This window comes from Ornithodoros turicata, chromosome 1 (genome assembly GCF_037126465.1).
Source record: "Ornithodoros turicata isolate Travis chromosome 1, ASM3712646v1, whole genome shotgun sequence".
Taxonomy (NCBI): Eukaryota; Metazoa; Arthropoda; class Arachnida; order Ixodida; family Argasidae; genus Ornithodoros; species Ornithodoros turicata.
In genome coordinates, this window is record NC_088201.1 from 98,314,431 (window position 1) to 98,332,206 (window position 17,776).

Here is a 17,776-nt window from a genome sequence, read left to right on the forward strand (position 1 = left end):
CACAGTTTCAACCGGAGCTTTGCGACCCTTCGATCAACAGCTGCAAACTTACTCTTCAGCAAAGACCACAGTGCAACACTGCGGATGCAGCGCAGTTGTTACGCCACGTCTAAACAAGCAAGGACGAATCACTGCGGACTTCTCAACGTTACATAACGTGGCCGCTTCTACCGCTGCCCAGACCATCTGCCTGTGCCAACTAGACTTCGCAGCTGACAGCGACGCAGCGCGCCGTGGAGACGCTGAACTCCGAACACGAGCTCTGAAGCATCGAGACTGCCACAGGAGTGGTCAACTGCCCTCCAAAGAGGATGAAACGGAAAGTGAGGAACCGCGACATCAATGGTTTGCAGCGCTCGACTGCATGGATGAGGAGATTTATTGATTCAGCGAGACCGAGCTGCGTTCCGTACTCGGACTCTGGAAACTTCGCGCAGACACACTTTGCCCCTCAATGCATCATCTCAGTAACGTACCAGCATCCGCCTCCACGTCGTCGGGGGGCAGGATGTTGAAACCTTTAGAGACCACGACAGTCTGCCCCTAGAGCGTGGCTCGTGCCACATGCACTTAGTCATTCCTTGTATCACCTGCGCACCGTTTAGTGCGTTTCTCTGCTATTCATTGTTAAGTCTGTGCATGTTTATCGTTTGGATAGATTGTTTAAAATTATTTTTCCTTTGTGTACCTTTTGTTTACGTGTTCGACGGAGCATTGGTTTGGCTCTCTATTAGCTGTTGATCGTATTTCTCATTATTTCCTTGCATGTATCTATTGTTTACTTGTGGATGATGCACCGTTCAAAGTGTTTCCCTGCTATTCAGCGTAGCTCTGTACTAGTCACTGTATTAAAATCGTCACGTTCCTCGTTCTGATAGATCGTTTTTGAATTATTTTCCTGTACGTATCTCTTGTTTGGATGATGCATGGGTTTGGCTCTCTATTATCTGTTGATCGTGTTTCTCGTTGTTTCCTTGCTTGTGTGCTATTCACATAATAAGAAATTTATTAAGTGTGTCGTGTTGGAATATTCAACTTAGCTTCCCATATTCTTTATTAAGTGTATTGCGTTTCTTCTGCTTTATTGTTTTTTGTTTAGCTTTTGTCTCGACTTAGCTTCCCGTATTCTTTATTATTAAAACGTCCATCGCACAGCTGTTGTAGCAGAAAAAACTATGAATGAAGTCGGCCCAGGTGTGACGGCACCAACGCTTGGTGGGGTTGCCGGTGTGGATGGTCCTACTTGTCTGCAAACCGACCACCGCGTAACTGTTGTACCGGAAAACTTGTGAATGAAATGGGCCGAGGTGTTGTCAGTGTGCATGCCCCTACTTGCGTGTAAACCGCAAAAACGCACCGCCTGAAAAAATTGCGAACGAACTTGGTCCTGGCAGAAAAATCGCCAGAGAAGTCGGCCCAGGGTAAAAAAATGCATAACAATAAGGACACGCTCAGCCATTCGGCTCGCTGGTATGCACCCGGACCGTCCCTCACCTGCGCACAACCTGCCGTGCGCTGGAAAACAAAAATTCGCGAGAGAAGTCGGCCCAGGTTGAAAAATGCACGACGGTAAACGAATGCACTGCCCTCTGCCGATGTGTCGACTACCGATCACTTGATTAATTGATCTGATCAATTAAATTTATGTTGATTTTAGAATATTGAACTTAGCTTCCCTATTGTGCTTGGAGACTAAAACTCCTCTATGGTGCTCACATATAATAATGTTAGACTTGTTATAATAAGACTTGTAATTTTAATTGTAATCGTACTGATTAAAAACATCTGTTTGATTAAATGTGCTATCCCATTTTAGTTCTGATTAATTGAAAACTTGTGTGATTACCATTAATAGAAAATATGGTGTATGATGTGTGATACCCCTTCAATACTATAGCATCATACCTGTAATAATTATAACCTTTTGTTCCGTGCATCGTATTGTGTTTCTTCTGCATGAGATTTGTTAGCTGGGTTTTTCTCCTTCACACAGAGTCATAACATAATTCCCGATACTAATGACTTTAATAAATATATTTTCACTTGTACTTTTGTGTACGGCTATTCTTTGCATGTAAACAGCCTACTGCACACCTGTTGTAGCGGGGAAAAAATTGCGATTCAAGTCGGCACCGATGGAAAAATGATGAAACAAGTCGGCCCAGGCTGAAAAATGTGAGAGCGTAAGCGCGCACGCAGCCTTCCGGCCACGCGCCGTCCACCCGTAAGCGCATGGGCAACCCTCCACCCTCGCGCCGCCCATCGAGCGCGGGAAAAAAATACGCGATGGTGGCCCAGACGCTGCGGGGTTCGTACCAGACACCTATGGAACGTAGTGATCCCCGGTCCCCTACGGCCAGCCCTCCTACTACTCATGTCGCTACTTACATGTAAAGTGGTCACGCGCCACCTGAAAAAAAAAAAAACTCGAACGAAGCCGACCCAGGCGGAAAAATTGCCAAAGAGTCGGCCCCGGGTGAAAAATGCACAACGATAAGAGCACGCCCAGCCCTTCGGCCCGCTGGTAAGCACCCAGACAGCCCCTCACCTGCGCGCCACCGACCGCGCGTTGGAAAAAACTACGCGAGTGAAGTCGGCACATGTTGAAAAATGCGCGACGGTAAACGAAGAACCTCCGCCGACGTGCCGACCACCAATCACTTCATAATAATCTGATTAATTGTGCCATATTGGAATATTCAAGTTAGCTTCCCTACTGTGCTTGAAGTTACGTACATCTATCAGAACTGCCAGAACTATTGACTTTAATAAATATATTTTCACGTGTATATGTATAGCTATCCCTTGCATGTCTATATTTCATGTAAACCGCCTATTGCACACCTGTTGTAGCAAGAAAAAAATTGCGAGTGAAATCGGCGCAGGAGGAAAAATTGCGAAAGAAGTCGACCCAGGCTGAAAAATATGCCAGGATAAGCGCGCGTAGCTCTGTACCCGAGCGCCACCCACCGCGCGAGGGAAAAGAATACGCCAGTGAAGTCGGCCCAGGGGTCAGTGATCCACGTCTCTGAGTAATCCCCGATCTCTCTCGGCCTGTCCACCTACTACTGACTTCCGGTTCGACACTTTGAATTACTATAAGTCAGTTCATTTAATTAACCTTTAATTAGATTCAATTACTTTCCATTCCACTTTGATTACCGAAGGTAACCGCAGGTTACCTAAGGTAAACATGAATTTCATTTAATTCCTTTAAATTATGTTTCCTCCCTTTATTTACTCTCACTTTACCTTGAATTCATGTTAATCACTTTTTATTACATTTCATTATCTACGGCTGCCTTCGGCAATCTATAATTTCATTTACTATTTCTCATAATTTCATACAGGGACGTTTTTTTGCGATTTGTTCTTCCCCATCCATCATCTTGTAATAAAGTAGTAGTTGTTGCAGTTTGTTCACACATGAAATAAGTCATCTGCCAAATTACACCAAATTGAGGGAAACCTAAGGCAAAACTGCGGATGTTGAGTGCAGGGTGAACTGTTTCGAACGATCACGTGCTGCGGCGCAACAATTCGCGCCCGCACTCCAAGCAGCGGCGTTAGACCTGGGTGATCCCAGTTGACGTGGTTGTGCTGTGTGGATAACAGGTCAGCGTGGCTCCATCGTGCTACTGCTAGAAGTACATGCACGTATAAAGTTAATTAATATCAAGTGCCTCCCATATCACCCAATTCTCCATCGGTGATGACTGTGATCCTTGCAGTCAGTACATGCCTTCGGTTTGGTGTCATTTCGGCAAAATGAGGAAAAGGATTAATTCCACATGTGAGCATTGCCCAAAATTTTGAAAAATTGAAAGTCCAATTGACGATTGGTTCTAATACCGCTATACAGGTCCCTTGCAAAATGGCATGAGGTTTGTTCAGAAATGTTTGTCATCTGGCAGTTAAATGTGATCTCACAAATTGTTTCCACCGACAGATCGACATACAGACCGACTACAAAAGTCAACTTGTGCAGTTCTGATACCTGTTTCACAGAAATCTGATGTTATCATCTAAAAGATAACGCAACCTACTTTTAATATTTAGCAGAATCGTGCTATCGATTAACGTTCTAACATCCAGACGAAAGGGAACAGTAAGTTGTTCAACTGAAAATGATACCAACACACAATTACAGTAAGGCAGTCACATGTAGACAGATGGAGAGAGGACAGAAGGAAGGGGGACAGGGGGTTAGTATGGGTCCTGGACCGAAGTTCGTCTGGAAACACTGGCGGGAAATCCCAGAGAGCAGAGCCGATGACAGGACTTGAACCCTCTTCACCTCCCACTCTCAGCTTCGAAAGCAATCATCGTAACCACTATGCCACGCGAAGTAGTGTCAGATTTACAGTGTAGGTTGGATTTAGGTCTTACAAATGACGAAAGAACAGGAATCTGGTTAATGGATTTATAAGGTAAGTATTTTAAGAGATTGAAACATTCCAATAATTTTACTCAAAAACAGGCTTCCGAACCGAACGTGACCACCAGGTGGTACAGCCCCCGAACTTTGCACTGAACATATCGTCGCTGTGTGTCGTGTGTCTTCTCGGTGTGTCCCGTTTTTTCTTGTTTCCTTTCTTTTCTTTGCTTTTTTCCCTCTTTCCCTGTGGCAACTTGCCGGCAGACCTGCAGGCAGACCGCCCTCTCTTTCTTTTAGCTTTCTTTCTTTCAATAAACGATACCCCCACCCCCGAAGTGTCCGTCCTTCATCAGGTGCTATCCGAAAGCTTGTTATTTTAGTACAATAAATTACTTGACTGTTTCAATCTCTTTAAACGCCTATCTGAAGGCTGGTTTAGAGTACGACGTAGTCTTCGTCCATCGTCGCCCGCGTTCCGCACCAACACGCAGCGTTCGCTATGCCACGCTTGCGTATCCTACCGGGTTCATAGTCGAAACGAACTATGGAAATGACTACTGGAAGTTTTCAGATTTCGTACTGGGAAAGCAGTCATATCTAGCAACCGTAAACAAAGTGCTGGAATCCGACTACAGAAAATCCCTGTTCGCATTCTTGGCACTGTTATGTTTTATACTACTGCAGTATGGTTGGTACCCCCAAACAAGGACACTGAATTCCAGAAGAAAGTCGCACGTCTTCCCAGATTTTCTCCTTCTTTTGCTTGTCTCTATAATCCATCACTCGTGTATTACATACAGGCATGGATGTTCCTTAATAGCTGCGATGAAGAGCTCAAAGGGCGACACCATGTTGGGAAATGCGAGCGCGCCGGGGCCCAAACTGTGCACAGCTCGCTGGGCACCGCCAGATGTAGAGCACTGCTGTACTCCCCCGACGACGACCGATGTATTCTTCTTCGACGCACGTCTTCCCAGATTTTCTCCTTTTTTTGCATGTCTCTATAATCCATCACTCGTGTATTACATATAGGCACGGATGTTCCTTAATAGCTTCGATCAATAGCTCAAGGAGCGACACAACGTTGGGAAATTCCAGCGCACCGGAGCCCACACTGTGCAGAGGTCGCTGGGCACCGCCAGATGTAGACCACTGCTCTACTCCCCCGACGACGACCGACGTATCGCGCATTGCCGTCGAGCAGCGTTTCGGCAAGCGTCGTCGAACTATCAACTGATCGGCGCTGGCTCGCGATGCGCGGCGGTGCACTGCACGTCGCTACATACCATCTCTTCGGACTATAAACCAGCCTTTATTCACTTGCGCGCGATAGACTTTTCTAATTTTTGCCTGTTACTTTAATGCAGTTATCTATAACCAATCAATATAATATGTATACGTATAAACCTCATTGATATGACATTCGTTAAAGAGAGTCTTCGCAAGGATTGGAAAAAAAAAAAGATGCCGAATACAGCATTCGCATTCATTTTGGGCGAGTTATTAATTCGTAAATATGACAATAGCAAACAGAAACAGAAAAAAAAAAGAAATGCGAAAAGCACGAAACAGAACTCCATAGCACCACGGTTTGTCCAGAGGAGGACCCCATGACGTTAACCGGCATTGTCGACAGCTTCCAAGCCTGGATTCGTCCTCCCTTTCCAGGTACCGGATGATGTCAGCAGTGTGTTGCTTTCAGCGCCCTCTTGCTTCACAGAGGCGAAGCGCTCGCTTTGTAATTATTTATTTGAGTAAAATCTGCGGAGTTTTCGACCGAGATATTTCGTACACATTTCCTGCCCATAGGTCGACGGATTCATTGATGATGGCCATCATGAGTTTGATGTTGAATGATTCAATGATGTGATATTACATTGAGTTTGATGTTGAATGATGGGCAACGATGTGATGTGATGTTGAGTTTGATGTTGAATAATGGGTAACGATGAAATGTGAATTTGAATTTTATGTTGAATTATGAGCAATGATGTGATGAGGACATTATTGTTGAGTGATGGGCAATGATTTGATGCTGAGATTGATGTTGACTTATGTGTGAAGATGAGATGTTGAATTTGAAGACTCTGCGATGGGTTTTTCAAGTTGAAATCGGCGTTTTAGGGTATGAAGTTGACATTAGTCAGGGGTACTTGGGGAGGGCGTAGTAGCATAGCGCCGTTACGCACAACGGCATCCTTTTTCTAATCCAGTTCTAGGAATTTCTAATCCATCAACCATTTCTAATCCAGGTCAAGTCAGGTCTAATCCAGGCTCCACCCCTTCATGGTGATCCATCCAATTTCTATGTGATTGGCTACCCTTCATTGACAGATTTGCTCACTCACTGATGTACACCAAAATTATCTATTCTATTCAATTCTAAGTCGGCTCATAGGCTTCCAAATCGCTCTTTTTTCTAATCCAGTTCTAGGAATTTCTAATCCACCACCCAATTCTAATCCAGGTCAAGCCACTTCTAAGTCCTCTGGTTGGTTGGTCACAGCTCCACCCCTTCATGGTGATCCATCTAATTTCTATGTGATTGGCTACCCGTCATTGGCACAACATCTGCTCACTCGCTCGTAGACACCAAAATGATCTATTCTATTCAATTCTAAGTCGGCTCATGGGCTTCCAAATCAGTCGCCTGTCTATTGGTCTGGAGGTGGTCACTTCCATTCATTTCTAAAACCTAGTGATTGGCTAGTGATTGGCCTATTGGCTGCCTCTCATAAATGCGCGATAGACTCATTTGTCATTTCCACTCTCTAGTTACTCAGTCACATGCTTTCAACTGCATATTGCCTCATAATTCCAGCTGCATCATAGACAACCACTTATTGATCTATCCCATTCATTTCTAGGCCAGCTCACACTTCCCCCCCAAATTGCTAATTGGTCTGGGAGGCCTTCTTTTTTTGCTTGGGCGACTCTCGGCAATGGTTGGGACATAAAAATATGGTAAATAGTTTTCAATGTTTATTGAGTGCATCATGGCAGTCTTGGAGATATTGTAGTTCTCCCTGGGACACCTCCATGCACGCTGTACATCTCCATGCATCCATAGTGTTCTTCACATAGGTACTATGTGGATCACCCAGGCATTCGTACTTCTCTGTCCATGGCTCAGAGGAAAACCGCAGGAGAGAACAATATGTGACAGAAGCTATTAATTCGCTTCCTGCACATCTTCTGAAGCAAAAACGAACATTATGAGCTTCACTATTTATATCAACCTCTTAATCTTACCATATTCGTAGCTTCCATAAGGATAGGAGTCGATGTCATTGCACAGGTATCTCTTGTTGTCGTATGCCATCAGACTTCTTTTGACATTTCTGATGGTGTACATACACTGTTTCTTTCCAACGATTGATACTTGTTCATTCGATATGCTCATGTGATTGAACAAGGTATCGCAGTACGTCTCATGGAGGAGGTGCTTGCGTACAATATTCTTTTTGACCCCTTTAGCTCTTGCAATTTGTCTTCCTCCAGCTAATTTGATGGAGTACATTTTAGCTTTCAAACAGACTACTTCCTCAATAGGTACATTACCAGTTTCGCTTTTGAATGCCCCAAGTCTTCCACGATCCTTTTCACTGTACAATGGATGATCCCGATCGAAGGAAGACAAATCTAAGTGGTCGTCGGCAGTCACTCATAACTGATCTTTATAGTCTTTGCAGAACAGGCCGAGGATCAGAGAATCCGTGTCAAAGTAACAGGTAATCAAGTGAGCTTACTCAGCAGAGTTTCACAGTAGAATGAGTACATGGTTAATTTACTGAGTTCTAAAATCGTAAACCCAATCTGGAGTGGGAAATCGCATCGCACTTTTCTTTTGCGCATTTCGTACATGACACAATCCCGGGACAAAGTTTGCATCTTCACGCATTCTGCCCGACTCCCGAGGAGACTCGCCGTCTCCTCATCGAAGGCTACTCGAATATCACGCATGTTAAATTTATTTACAAGTGTTCTCCCAAAGACTGCATTATTTGAGAGTTTGTAGAAGTTTTTTTCGAATGTCGTGCCTGAGGCAACACATCTGGCAACATTGTCTTCGATGCAGGGACGCAGGAATGGCGCCTGGCAAAATTTTAGAAATCGGTGAATTTTCGTCACCCTCATGCCTAATCTACAATAGAGTGCGAGCAGCGCGTAATGAACAACGTACTCGACTTTGTCCTTGCACGTAAGCAACACCTTTTTTCTGTTAGCAGGCTGATACATTAATTCTTCGAGAAGCCCTCGCTGGAATGGCGAGAGCCATTCCTTTGGGACTACTGCCTTCTCGGGAGCCAGGGGGAAGTACCTCATTAGAGTGTGGATAGATTTTGGATACTCCAAGTCACGTACGTACACATACCCCACGCCTGAATCCGGGTGATGCATAAAATCCATGGAGCTAAAATCCTCGACTCATTCGAAATCATCAACGGGGAGGTGCTTTATCATACTAAATCCGTAAAGATTGTTGCAATCTATGTATGATATGTACACCTCCTCTTTGTCGGGATCACAGCCACTACACAGAGGGTTGTTAGCGCGCAAATGATGCCTGCTCACCTGACAGAGCCCGCCTCTAACGCCCGATGCGATGGTTCTGTACATGTCCTCGTCAATGATTAACTCCAATTTTGCCTGCGTGTAATTTAGAGCGCATTGCCACGAATGGGATGCCAGAGAAACACAATGGAGCAATTCCAATCTGCATGCATCAGTAAGCACAGACGTCTGAAGTGCTGCATCACGTCCGCATGTAATATGCCATCCGTTTTCAGGTACAATGCATTATAATCCCTCAAATTTGAGCATCCAAAATGTTCAAATACGAGCAACACATACTGGTAGTCCTCCTCACTTATATCCTTCCCCGTGATATCGTTTTGAAAGGAGGATTTTTCTAGCAAGGTCAGTTCATCGTACACTGCGAAAGAACTGACATGGCTGTACGGGAATACACCTTTCCGAAGTACAGTTTCGTAGTCCTTCCCAAATACCTGCTTCAAGCATTGGAATGCCTTGGCACCCTCATGGATTTGACGGTTACCACGAGTTCCCCCAACGACGAATTTAGGTACTGCATGGTATCTCTGAAGAGGAAGGTACCAATTTCGAATGAACGAATTTTTTCCATGGAGCTGGCCACAATGAAGGGAGGTAGCTTCCACCCGAGAACGTGAAATTCCCGTATCAGTCCAGCCAGATCATAAGACAAGTTGTGGACCATGATCAGCATTTTTTCTCTGGTAGTGCACGCGACATTACAGGGGTTGCACAGTGTTGCGATATAATTTGTCTCACCCGCAGTACAGTGCTTCGAATGATAATGATGCTGGACACGAGGTAGGTCTTTAACAGCAGCAGATAAGAAATTTTTATTTTTGATGACTCACACAAAATAATGAGCTGATGAAAACGACACAAATAAATATAAAATTGCCTAGCCTTCATTGCATTTGGTGTTTAACACGACGAGATTGAGGCTATTTGGTGTTTCTTATAAGAATAATAAGGTGCGCAGCAGTTGGTTATTCTTGCGTGAAGTTTGCAATCAATGATGATGGAATGATATTTGATCTTATTTAAATCATTAGTGACTCCCCTATTTAGTGAATGGTAGTATGCTTATGAACATATGAAAGCTGACAATGAAAAAATGGCTAGGAAGCAAGCGAGCTGGTGATGTATGAGGGACGAAGCTTGCATGTGGATATGACAATGAAAAAATGGCTAGGAAGCAAGCGAGCTGGTTTGTGTCTGTCCCTTCGTGTTCCCTAGTCTCGGGGTTTTTTACATTATGCATATGAAAGCTGGTTTGGTTTAAAAATGAGAGCTACAGCATGTAGCGAATGCTGTTCTCCTCTTACATTCTGTAGTATTTCTTGTGAAATATTCATATGCAAGCAAACAAAAGCACAAAGAAATGAATCCCCTTTTGTATTATAACAGCTGCACAAAAAGCATGAAGCCATTTTTCTTCTTGGAGGTACAGACAACATGCGTTCCTCCGATCCTGTGTTTCTTTTTTGCTTTGCGACGGTCGACTGGCGATATCGTATTACATCCGGCAGGAAGGCCTATTGTTTCGCATTCGCATATGTGCGTTCCACCCGTTTTGGCGCTGGTTGGATGTTTATTGACGTGAGGAATAATATGAATTTATGTGGCTGTGAATAGGCTGTGTTTGTGAGTGTGAAAATGTGTCTGTGTGTGTGCGCGTGCTCTTTTCTGAACCAGGGACCCCACTTGACAAGTAAGTGTTTGATTTTTAGTGATATTGTCGATATTACCACATATTATGCCTACTGTGAGAAATTTTTGTTTGAAAAATAAGGTGTATCGCATTTTCAATAGAGTAGGGTGAGCTACACATCATATACAGGCTTTCTCCAAGCAGCGTGCTTTATTCTTATCGAATCGCTCACGCCTGTATAACAAATTCAGGAAGCAGAAGTGAATGTTCCTCAGGTTGTGTGTTTTGCCACACAAGCTTAATTTCAGCCAATATTGTATTATTCTGTTTAATAATTTTCTAGTGGTAGAAAATGTGTTTTCTCATGCTTGACACTTTGCTATTCAAGCAGAAGTGCGTGTAATTTCTTATTTTTCACTGTCGCTCGTTGTGTCTGTGTTGTGCGTGTGAAAAACGTTAGTGAGTGAGTGTGTTTGTGCAGCTGTGACCCCACTTGACAAGTAAGTGTTTCGCCTGGTATTTTGAAGAAGTAAGCAGTGCTTAATCTTGCAGTTTGAGCAGAAATACTAGTATGTGGAGCCAGGAGTAAAGATTCCTACAAAGCACGCCTCCTTGTGCATTCCTGAGCTGCTGTGTGCGCGCGCGTGTGCTTTTCTCCTGGTTTGTGACGTCATCATGGCATGTTGGTGCTTGTTTAGCAGTGTTGCAATTTTACCCGCCGCTGTTATCTTGTTGTTATCTTGTGTTAGCCGACAATGTTGCCAGACGTGTTGCCTCGGGCACGACATTCGAAAAAAACTTCTACAAACTCTCAAATAATGCAGTCTTTGGGAGAACACTTTTAAATAAATTTAACATCTGTGATATTCGAGTAGCCTTCAATAAGGAGATGGCGAGTCGCCTCGGGAGTCGGGCAGAATACGAGAGGATGGAAATTTTGTCCCCGGATTGTGTCATGTACGAAATGCGCAAAAGAAAAGTGTGATGCGATTTCCCGCTCCAGATTGGGTTTACGATTTTAGAACTCAGTAAATTAACCATGTACTCATTCTACTATAAAACCCTGCTGAGTAAGCTCACTTGTCCGGTGATTACCTGTTACTTTGACACGGATTCTCTGATCCTCGGCCTGTTCTGCAAAGACTACGAAGATCAGTTACGAGCGAGTGCCGACGACCACTTAGATCTGTCTTCCTTCGATCGGGATCATCCACTGTACAGTGAAAAGAGTCGTGGAAGACTTCGGGCATTCAAAAGCGAAACTGGTAGTACCTGTACCTGTTGAGCAAGTAGTCTGTTTGAAAGGTAAAATGTACTCCATCAAATTAGCTGGAGGAAGGCAAATTGCAAGAGCTAAAGGGGTCAAAAAGAATATTGTACGCAAGCACCTCCTTCATGAGGCGTACTGCGATTCCTTGTACTGCGATGGTAGGAATGAAGCAATGTATGTACACTATCAGAAATGTCAAAAGAAGTCTGATGGCATACGACGACAAGAGATAGCTGTGCAATGACATCGACTCCTATCTTTATGGAAGCTACGAATATGGTAAGTTTAAGTTGGTGATATAAATAGTGAAGCTCAAAATGTTCTTTTTTGCTTCAGAAGATGTGCAGGAAGCAAGTTAATGCTTCTGTCACATACTGTTCTCTCCTGCGGTTTGCCTCTGAGCCATGGACATAGAAGGACGAATGCCTGGGTGATCCACATAGTACCTATGTGAAGAACACTATGGATGTTAGCAGAGATGTACGGCGTGCATGGAGGTGCCCCAGGGAGAACTACAATATCTCCAAGACTGCCATGATGTACTCAATAAATATCGAAAACTATTTACCATGTTTTTGTGTCCTAACCATTGTTGAGAGTCGCCCAGGCTAAAAAACAAGGCCTCCTGGACCAATAAGTAATTTGGGGGGAACTGTGAGCTGGCCTAGAAATGAATGCGATTGATCAATGAGTGGTTGTGTATGATGCAGCTAGAATTATGAAGCAATATGCAGTTGAAAGCATGTGACCGAGTAACTAGAGAGTGGAAATGACAAATGAGTCTATCAAGCATGTGTGAGAGGCAGCCAATAGGCCAATCACTAGCTAATCACTATGTTTTAGAAATGAATGGAAGTGACCACCTTCGGATCAATAGACAGGTGAGCGATTTGGAAGCCTATGAGCCGAATTAGAATTGAATAGAATAGATCATTTTGGTGTCTACGAGCGAGTGAGCAGATGTTGTGGCAATGAAGGGTAGCCAATCACATAGAAATTAGATGGATCACCATGAAGGGGTGGAGCTGTGACCAACCAACCAGAGAACTTAGAAGTGGCTTGACGTGGATTAGAATTGGGTGGTGGATTAGAAATTCCTAGAACAGGATTAGGAAAAAGAGCGATTTGGAAGCCTATGAGCCGACTTAGAATTGAATAGAATAGATAATTTTGGTGTCTATGAGCGAGTGAGCAAATGTGGCAACAAAGGGTAGCCAATCACATAGAAATTGGATGGATCACCATGAAGAGGTGGAGCCTGGCTTGACCTGGCTTAGAAATTCCTAGAACTGGATTAGAAAAAGCATGTTGTTGTGCATAACGGCGCTATACTACTGGGGGTTGCATAAACTGTCCACAGAAGTATGCTTGACTAGACATGAATGTGGTACCCCATTTTCAGTGTACTTGTTCTCATGTCATGTCCTGTGATAATATGAGCTTACCGGTAGTGGCGGGAAGGCTCCAGTTGTAAGCGCGACCTTGCTTCTGTTGGGTGGGAGGGAGAGGAGTGTTTACAGTTCAGCATTGTGCTGAGGCTTTGGAGTCGGGGTCTCGGTCGTTTGAGCGGGACTACACTTGGATGAAGGACAAGGAGCAGGGGAGGTGGGCTGAGCATGGCACGCTTGCGCTATCAGTTTTGCGTCGCCTCAGAGCAGGTGTGGTGCTGTGGAGATGGCTCCAGCATTAAGGAGCGACGGGCTGTTATGTCGGGTATAGCAGATGTGGGAGGGGAAGGGCTTGCCGTTCAGCGTTGTATTTGGAGTTGGGGACTCTGTGGCGCTGCACTTGGATGGCATCAGTAAGGGATAGAGAATGAGGATTGACCTTGGCGATCTGGCACTGTTTGGTCTGCATCGCTCCAGTGCAGGTGCGTTGTGGAGGTTGTCTCTAGAGCATAAAGAAGCGGCGCGTTCTGGCATATAAATCGGTTATGAAAATCAGTCTTCTGGCACTCGTTCCTTTTCTTTTTGTTATAGTTGGCAGAGAAACATTCCTGGTGTCTGGGCGAATGAGCGAGTACATGGAAAAATGGGACAGGTATTTACATGTTGATTCAATACTGAAAAAGTTGACTCGAACTCAACTCCGGCAAATGCTAATTACTAGCGGTTTGGACTAATGCGAGAAGGAAAGTATCATGCTTTTTTCTAGCGCTATATATTAAATCGCTGTATGCCGGAACAGGCCTTTAAAGGGACTATGAAATTTCCCGAACCCCCATACTTTTTTTTTCGCTGGAAACTGTTCTTTCCACCGAGAAACTAATATGCCACAAATTTTTCCGGACGAAATCGCTCCACTCTGTGAGGAGCGCGCGCTTGAAGTGTCTCTTCCTCGTTCCTCTTCTCCCGCGCACATTCTCCAGTCGATGGTGTAACTGTACGGACCGCACTTCTGTGCCCCGTTACGTCACCGGTGTCGTGCAATGGCAAGTAATGCTGCGAGCCCGCTGTGGCTGTCGCCTTCCAGTCAATAACTTTTGCCACATATTGGTAACATTTTTATTTCATTTTAATTGACGGAAAGTTAATTTCTTGAATTGAACTACGAAATTTTCTAAGGCAACCTGACGTTTTCTTTGCGGGAATGGGTTCCTCGTGGTCATTTTTCTCAGTATAGCACATAATCCCACTCGTAATGCAATGGCAATTGCCGAAATAAATTCGTCGAAAATTCGTGAAGATGAGCCCTTGGCTCCGCCTCTCTTTTGACGGCTCTAAGTCTGAGCGCAAAGCTGCGAAGAAAGGAGGTTACATTGAAATGCCACACGAGGGGAGAAAGGGTTACAAGCCTTACCCACGGAACAAACACCCGCGGTGAGTGCGGGAATCAGAGCTATCTGATCAAAAATGAGGTCACCCGATGTGTTGACAGGTAGGGAAGGACATACATTTTTGGACCATTTTGCACTCCGGTCTCAGTGAATGCAGTGAACAAGTAAACGGCAGCGATGGCAAGCACCGTGTATTCCAACCAAGAAAAAACAAGGATGATCATTGCTCTGGGGGCTGCAGGTATGGACTATGACAGAGCAGTCCTCAAATACAGTGAAATGCTTCCAGGAACTAGGGTGGTGAGCTCTTGTACCATAAGGCATGCATTTGTGAGACTGTTTACAACAGGAAGTTTCCATTCCGGTACCCAGAGCCGGTCACACCCAATCTCTGCCAGTGAGTCGACACAAACAGAGCAGGCCCTGAAAGAAGTAGGAGATGATCTCCACGTAAAGTCTGCGCACCCTGGCAAAGTGAGTACAGACATCAAAGTAAAGTGTGCTGAGGATACTACATAAGCACAAACTCCACCCATACCACGTGAGCCTTCATCAACATTTCCAGCCGGGCGACAACCAAAAACGGCTGGATTTCTGTAACTGGATCCGATGTCGGACCCAGGAAAGCAGAAACTTTGTGAACAGGGTCATTTGGGCTGATGAGGCCCACTTCTGTCATAGCGCTAAAGTGAATCGACACAACGCGCGTTATTGGAGCCAAACAAACCCACATTGGCTACGGGACTGCAAGCATCAGTACGAGTGGGGATTGAATGTATGGGCCGGGATTTATAACGGAGCCATTGTTGGGGCAATCTTTTTCACGGGACCCCTAAATGCCAACCGCTACTGTAGCGAAATTTTAGATGCCGTGTTCAGCTTAATTGATGACCTGCCTCTTGCTGAACAGGCCCGCGTGTGGTTTCAGCACGATGGGTCTCCACCTCACAGCGCGCGGCGTGCAGTACAGCTGCTACGTCACATGTTCCGGGAGAAGTGGGCTGGCCGATTTGATCCAGTGTCATGGCCCGCCAGGTCTCCTAACTTAACGCCGATGGACTTTTACCTCTGGGGTCGCATCAAAGACGAAGTATACAAAAGCGAACCACGATCGCCGGCTCACCAGCAGGGGAAAATCACTGCTTTCTGCTCGTCGCTTTCCAGATCCGAAATAAAAAGGACCGTGGAGATACAATTCGGAGAGCCCACCTGTGCATTGCAGCAGATGGCGAACGCTTCGAACGCTTTTACGCTAATGATAATCTAATCAAAGTACACTGGAAGTGTGTTGAATGTGAAGAAATCCGTAGCATGATTGAAACAAACGAATTGAAAAAAGAAGAGAGCTGACAGGCGTTCGCGCATACCACTCTCTCTCTCTCACACATACACAGGTTCATGACAATAAGGTGGTGCAGAAAAACTACGACACCGCTATGAGCGGTCATAGTGAAAACAGCCGCGTACGCACCCAAAAGCAAACAAACACACTGAGCAAAACACGGATAAAGGAAAAAGAGCGCGACCCTGAAACTGACGTGGGCAAAGCTGATACCTGGCAGCGGAACTCTTCTGTGGGTTGGGTTTGTAACCCTTTCCCCCTCGTGCGGCGTGTCAATGTAACCTCCTTTCTTCGCAGCTTTGCGCTCAAACTTAGAGCCGTCAAAAAAGAGGCGGTGCCAAGGGCTCTCATTTCCACGATTTTCGGCAATTTATTTCGGCAATCGCCATTGCATTACGAGTGGGGTTATGCGCTATACTGACTAAAATGACGACGGGGAACCCATTTCCGCAAAGAATACGTTAGATTGCCTTGGGAAATTTCGGAGTTCAATTCAAGAAATTAACTTTCCGTCAATTAAAATGAAATAAAAATATTACAAATATGTGACAAAAATTACTGGCAGAAAAAAATCCCTTCACCGCATGGCTGTCTCTTCATGGCCTACGTTTTTCACTATGAATTTCTATCAGGGTTGGTGGACCACCCTGTATGAAGGCTACCATGAAGAATCTCACTTCAAAGGGGTATGCGACTTTTTCATTAGTGACCTTACAGATAAGTCATGACTCTCTTAGGCGGTCACGTTATGTTGTTGCATAAGATAAAACCCCGAGAGTGGGGAACACGATTTCGAAGTCGTGTTTTGAGCGCCACACTATCTCTTGTAGATTCGTTTTTCTGCCTGTTTACTGGAATAGCAGCCTCGTTTGGAGAGGCCCTGTACCGCGTTTTCGAAAGCGCGTGCAGATGCTTTCCCCCGCTAATTTCGAATGATTGCAACTGGACACACGCGTGCTGTATCATGCCAAAGGTGCCATGTGCGGTGTTTTTGTATTTTCTTTTTAAACAAATGTTACCGCTGCTGGGAATGTAACGAGGCTTTCTTTTTATTTTGACATCTCTCGTTCTTAACAGCATAAAGCTGAATATAAAGCAGCCTTTACCGGGCTCCCCAAATCTGTGCGACAGCAATAATGAAGGAAGTACTAAGGAAAGAACTAACAAAGCAGAACAAACAAATAACAATCAAAAAGATCTATGATGAAAAACCCGAGACTGGGGAAGAGACGAGAAACAGACGTTGAAATTGAAAGTTTGTGTGCGTCGTCTGTTTTTCGTCTTTTCCCCAGTCTCGGGTTTTTCATCATGGAGTTGTAAGAATTTTCAAAAGCCTTCTTTGTCTCCTCAAAACGAAGCCAGGAAAACTGGAATCCCCGTGACTGTAGCGCGCCTTTGAAATGTAAAAGGAGGAGAAAAAAAAACAATAAAAAAGGCTCGACCTCATTGCAGGTGCGATTAAGTACCATCGTTGTGCCCAAACACTTCAGCTGTGAGCGTATCCTCCGATTCTGGCAGCAGCGTCATACGGTTCTGAGAATCGAGTACAGGATCTTTTCAAGCACTATTCCCCGCCACCACCCGATCATTTCCGTAACGGTACATCTGCACTGTAGTATTTCGGGCTCCACTTTACTGATGCCAAACACTAACGTTAAACCTCACTGTGACAGTAACAACGGTCAGCACATTTATCCAAGCACAGCACGAAACCCTGTAAATAGTTTAATGCCGCGCAGTATCATTAGTACCAACTACCGACACAGTAGATAAACGCCGACGTCTCATGTGAACATGACGGAAAG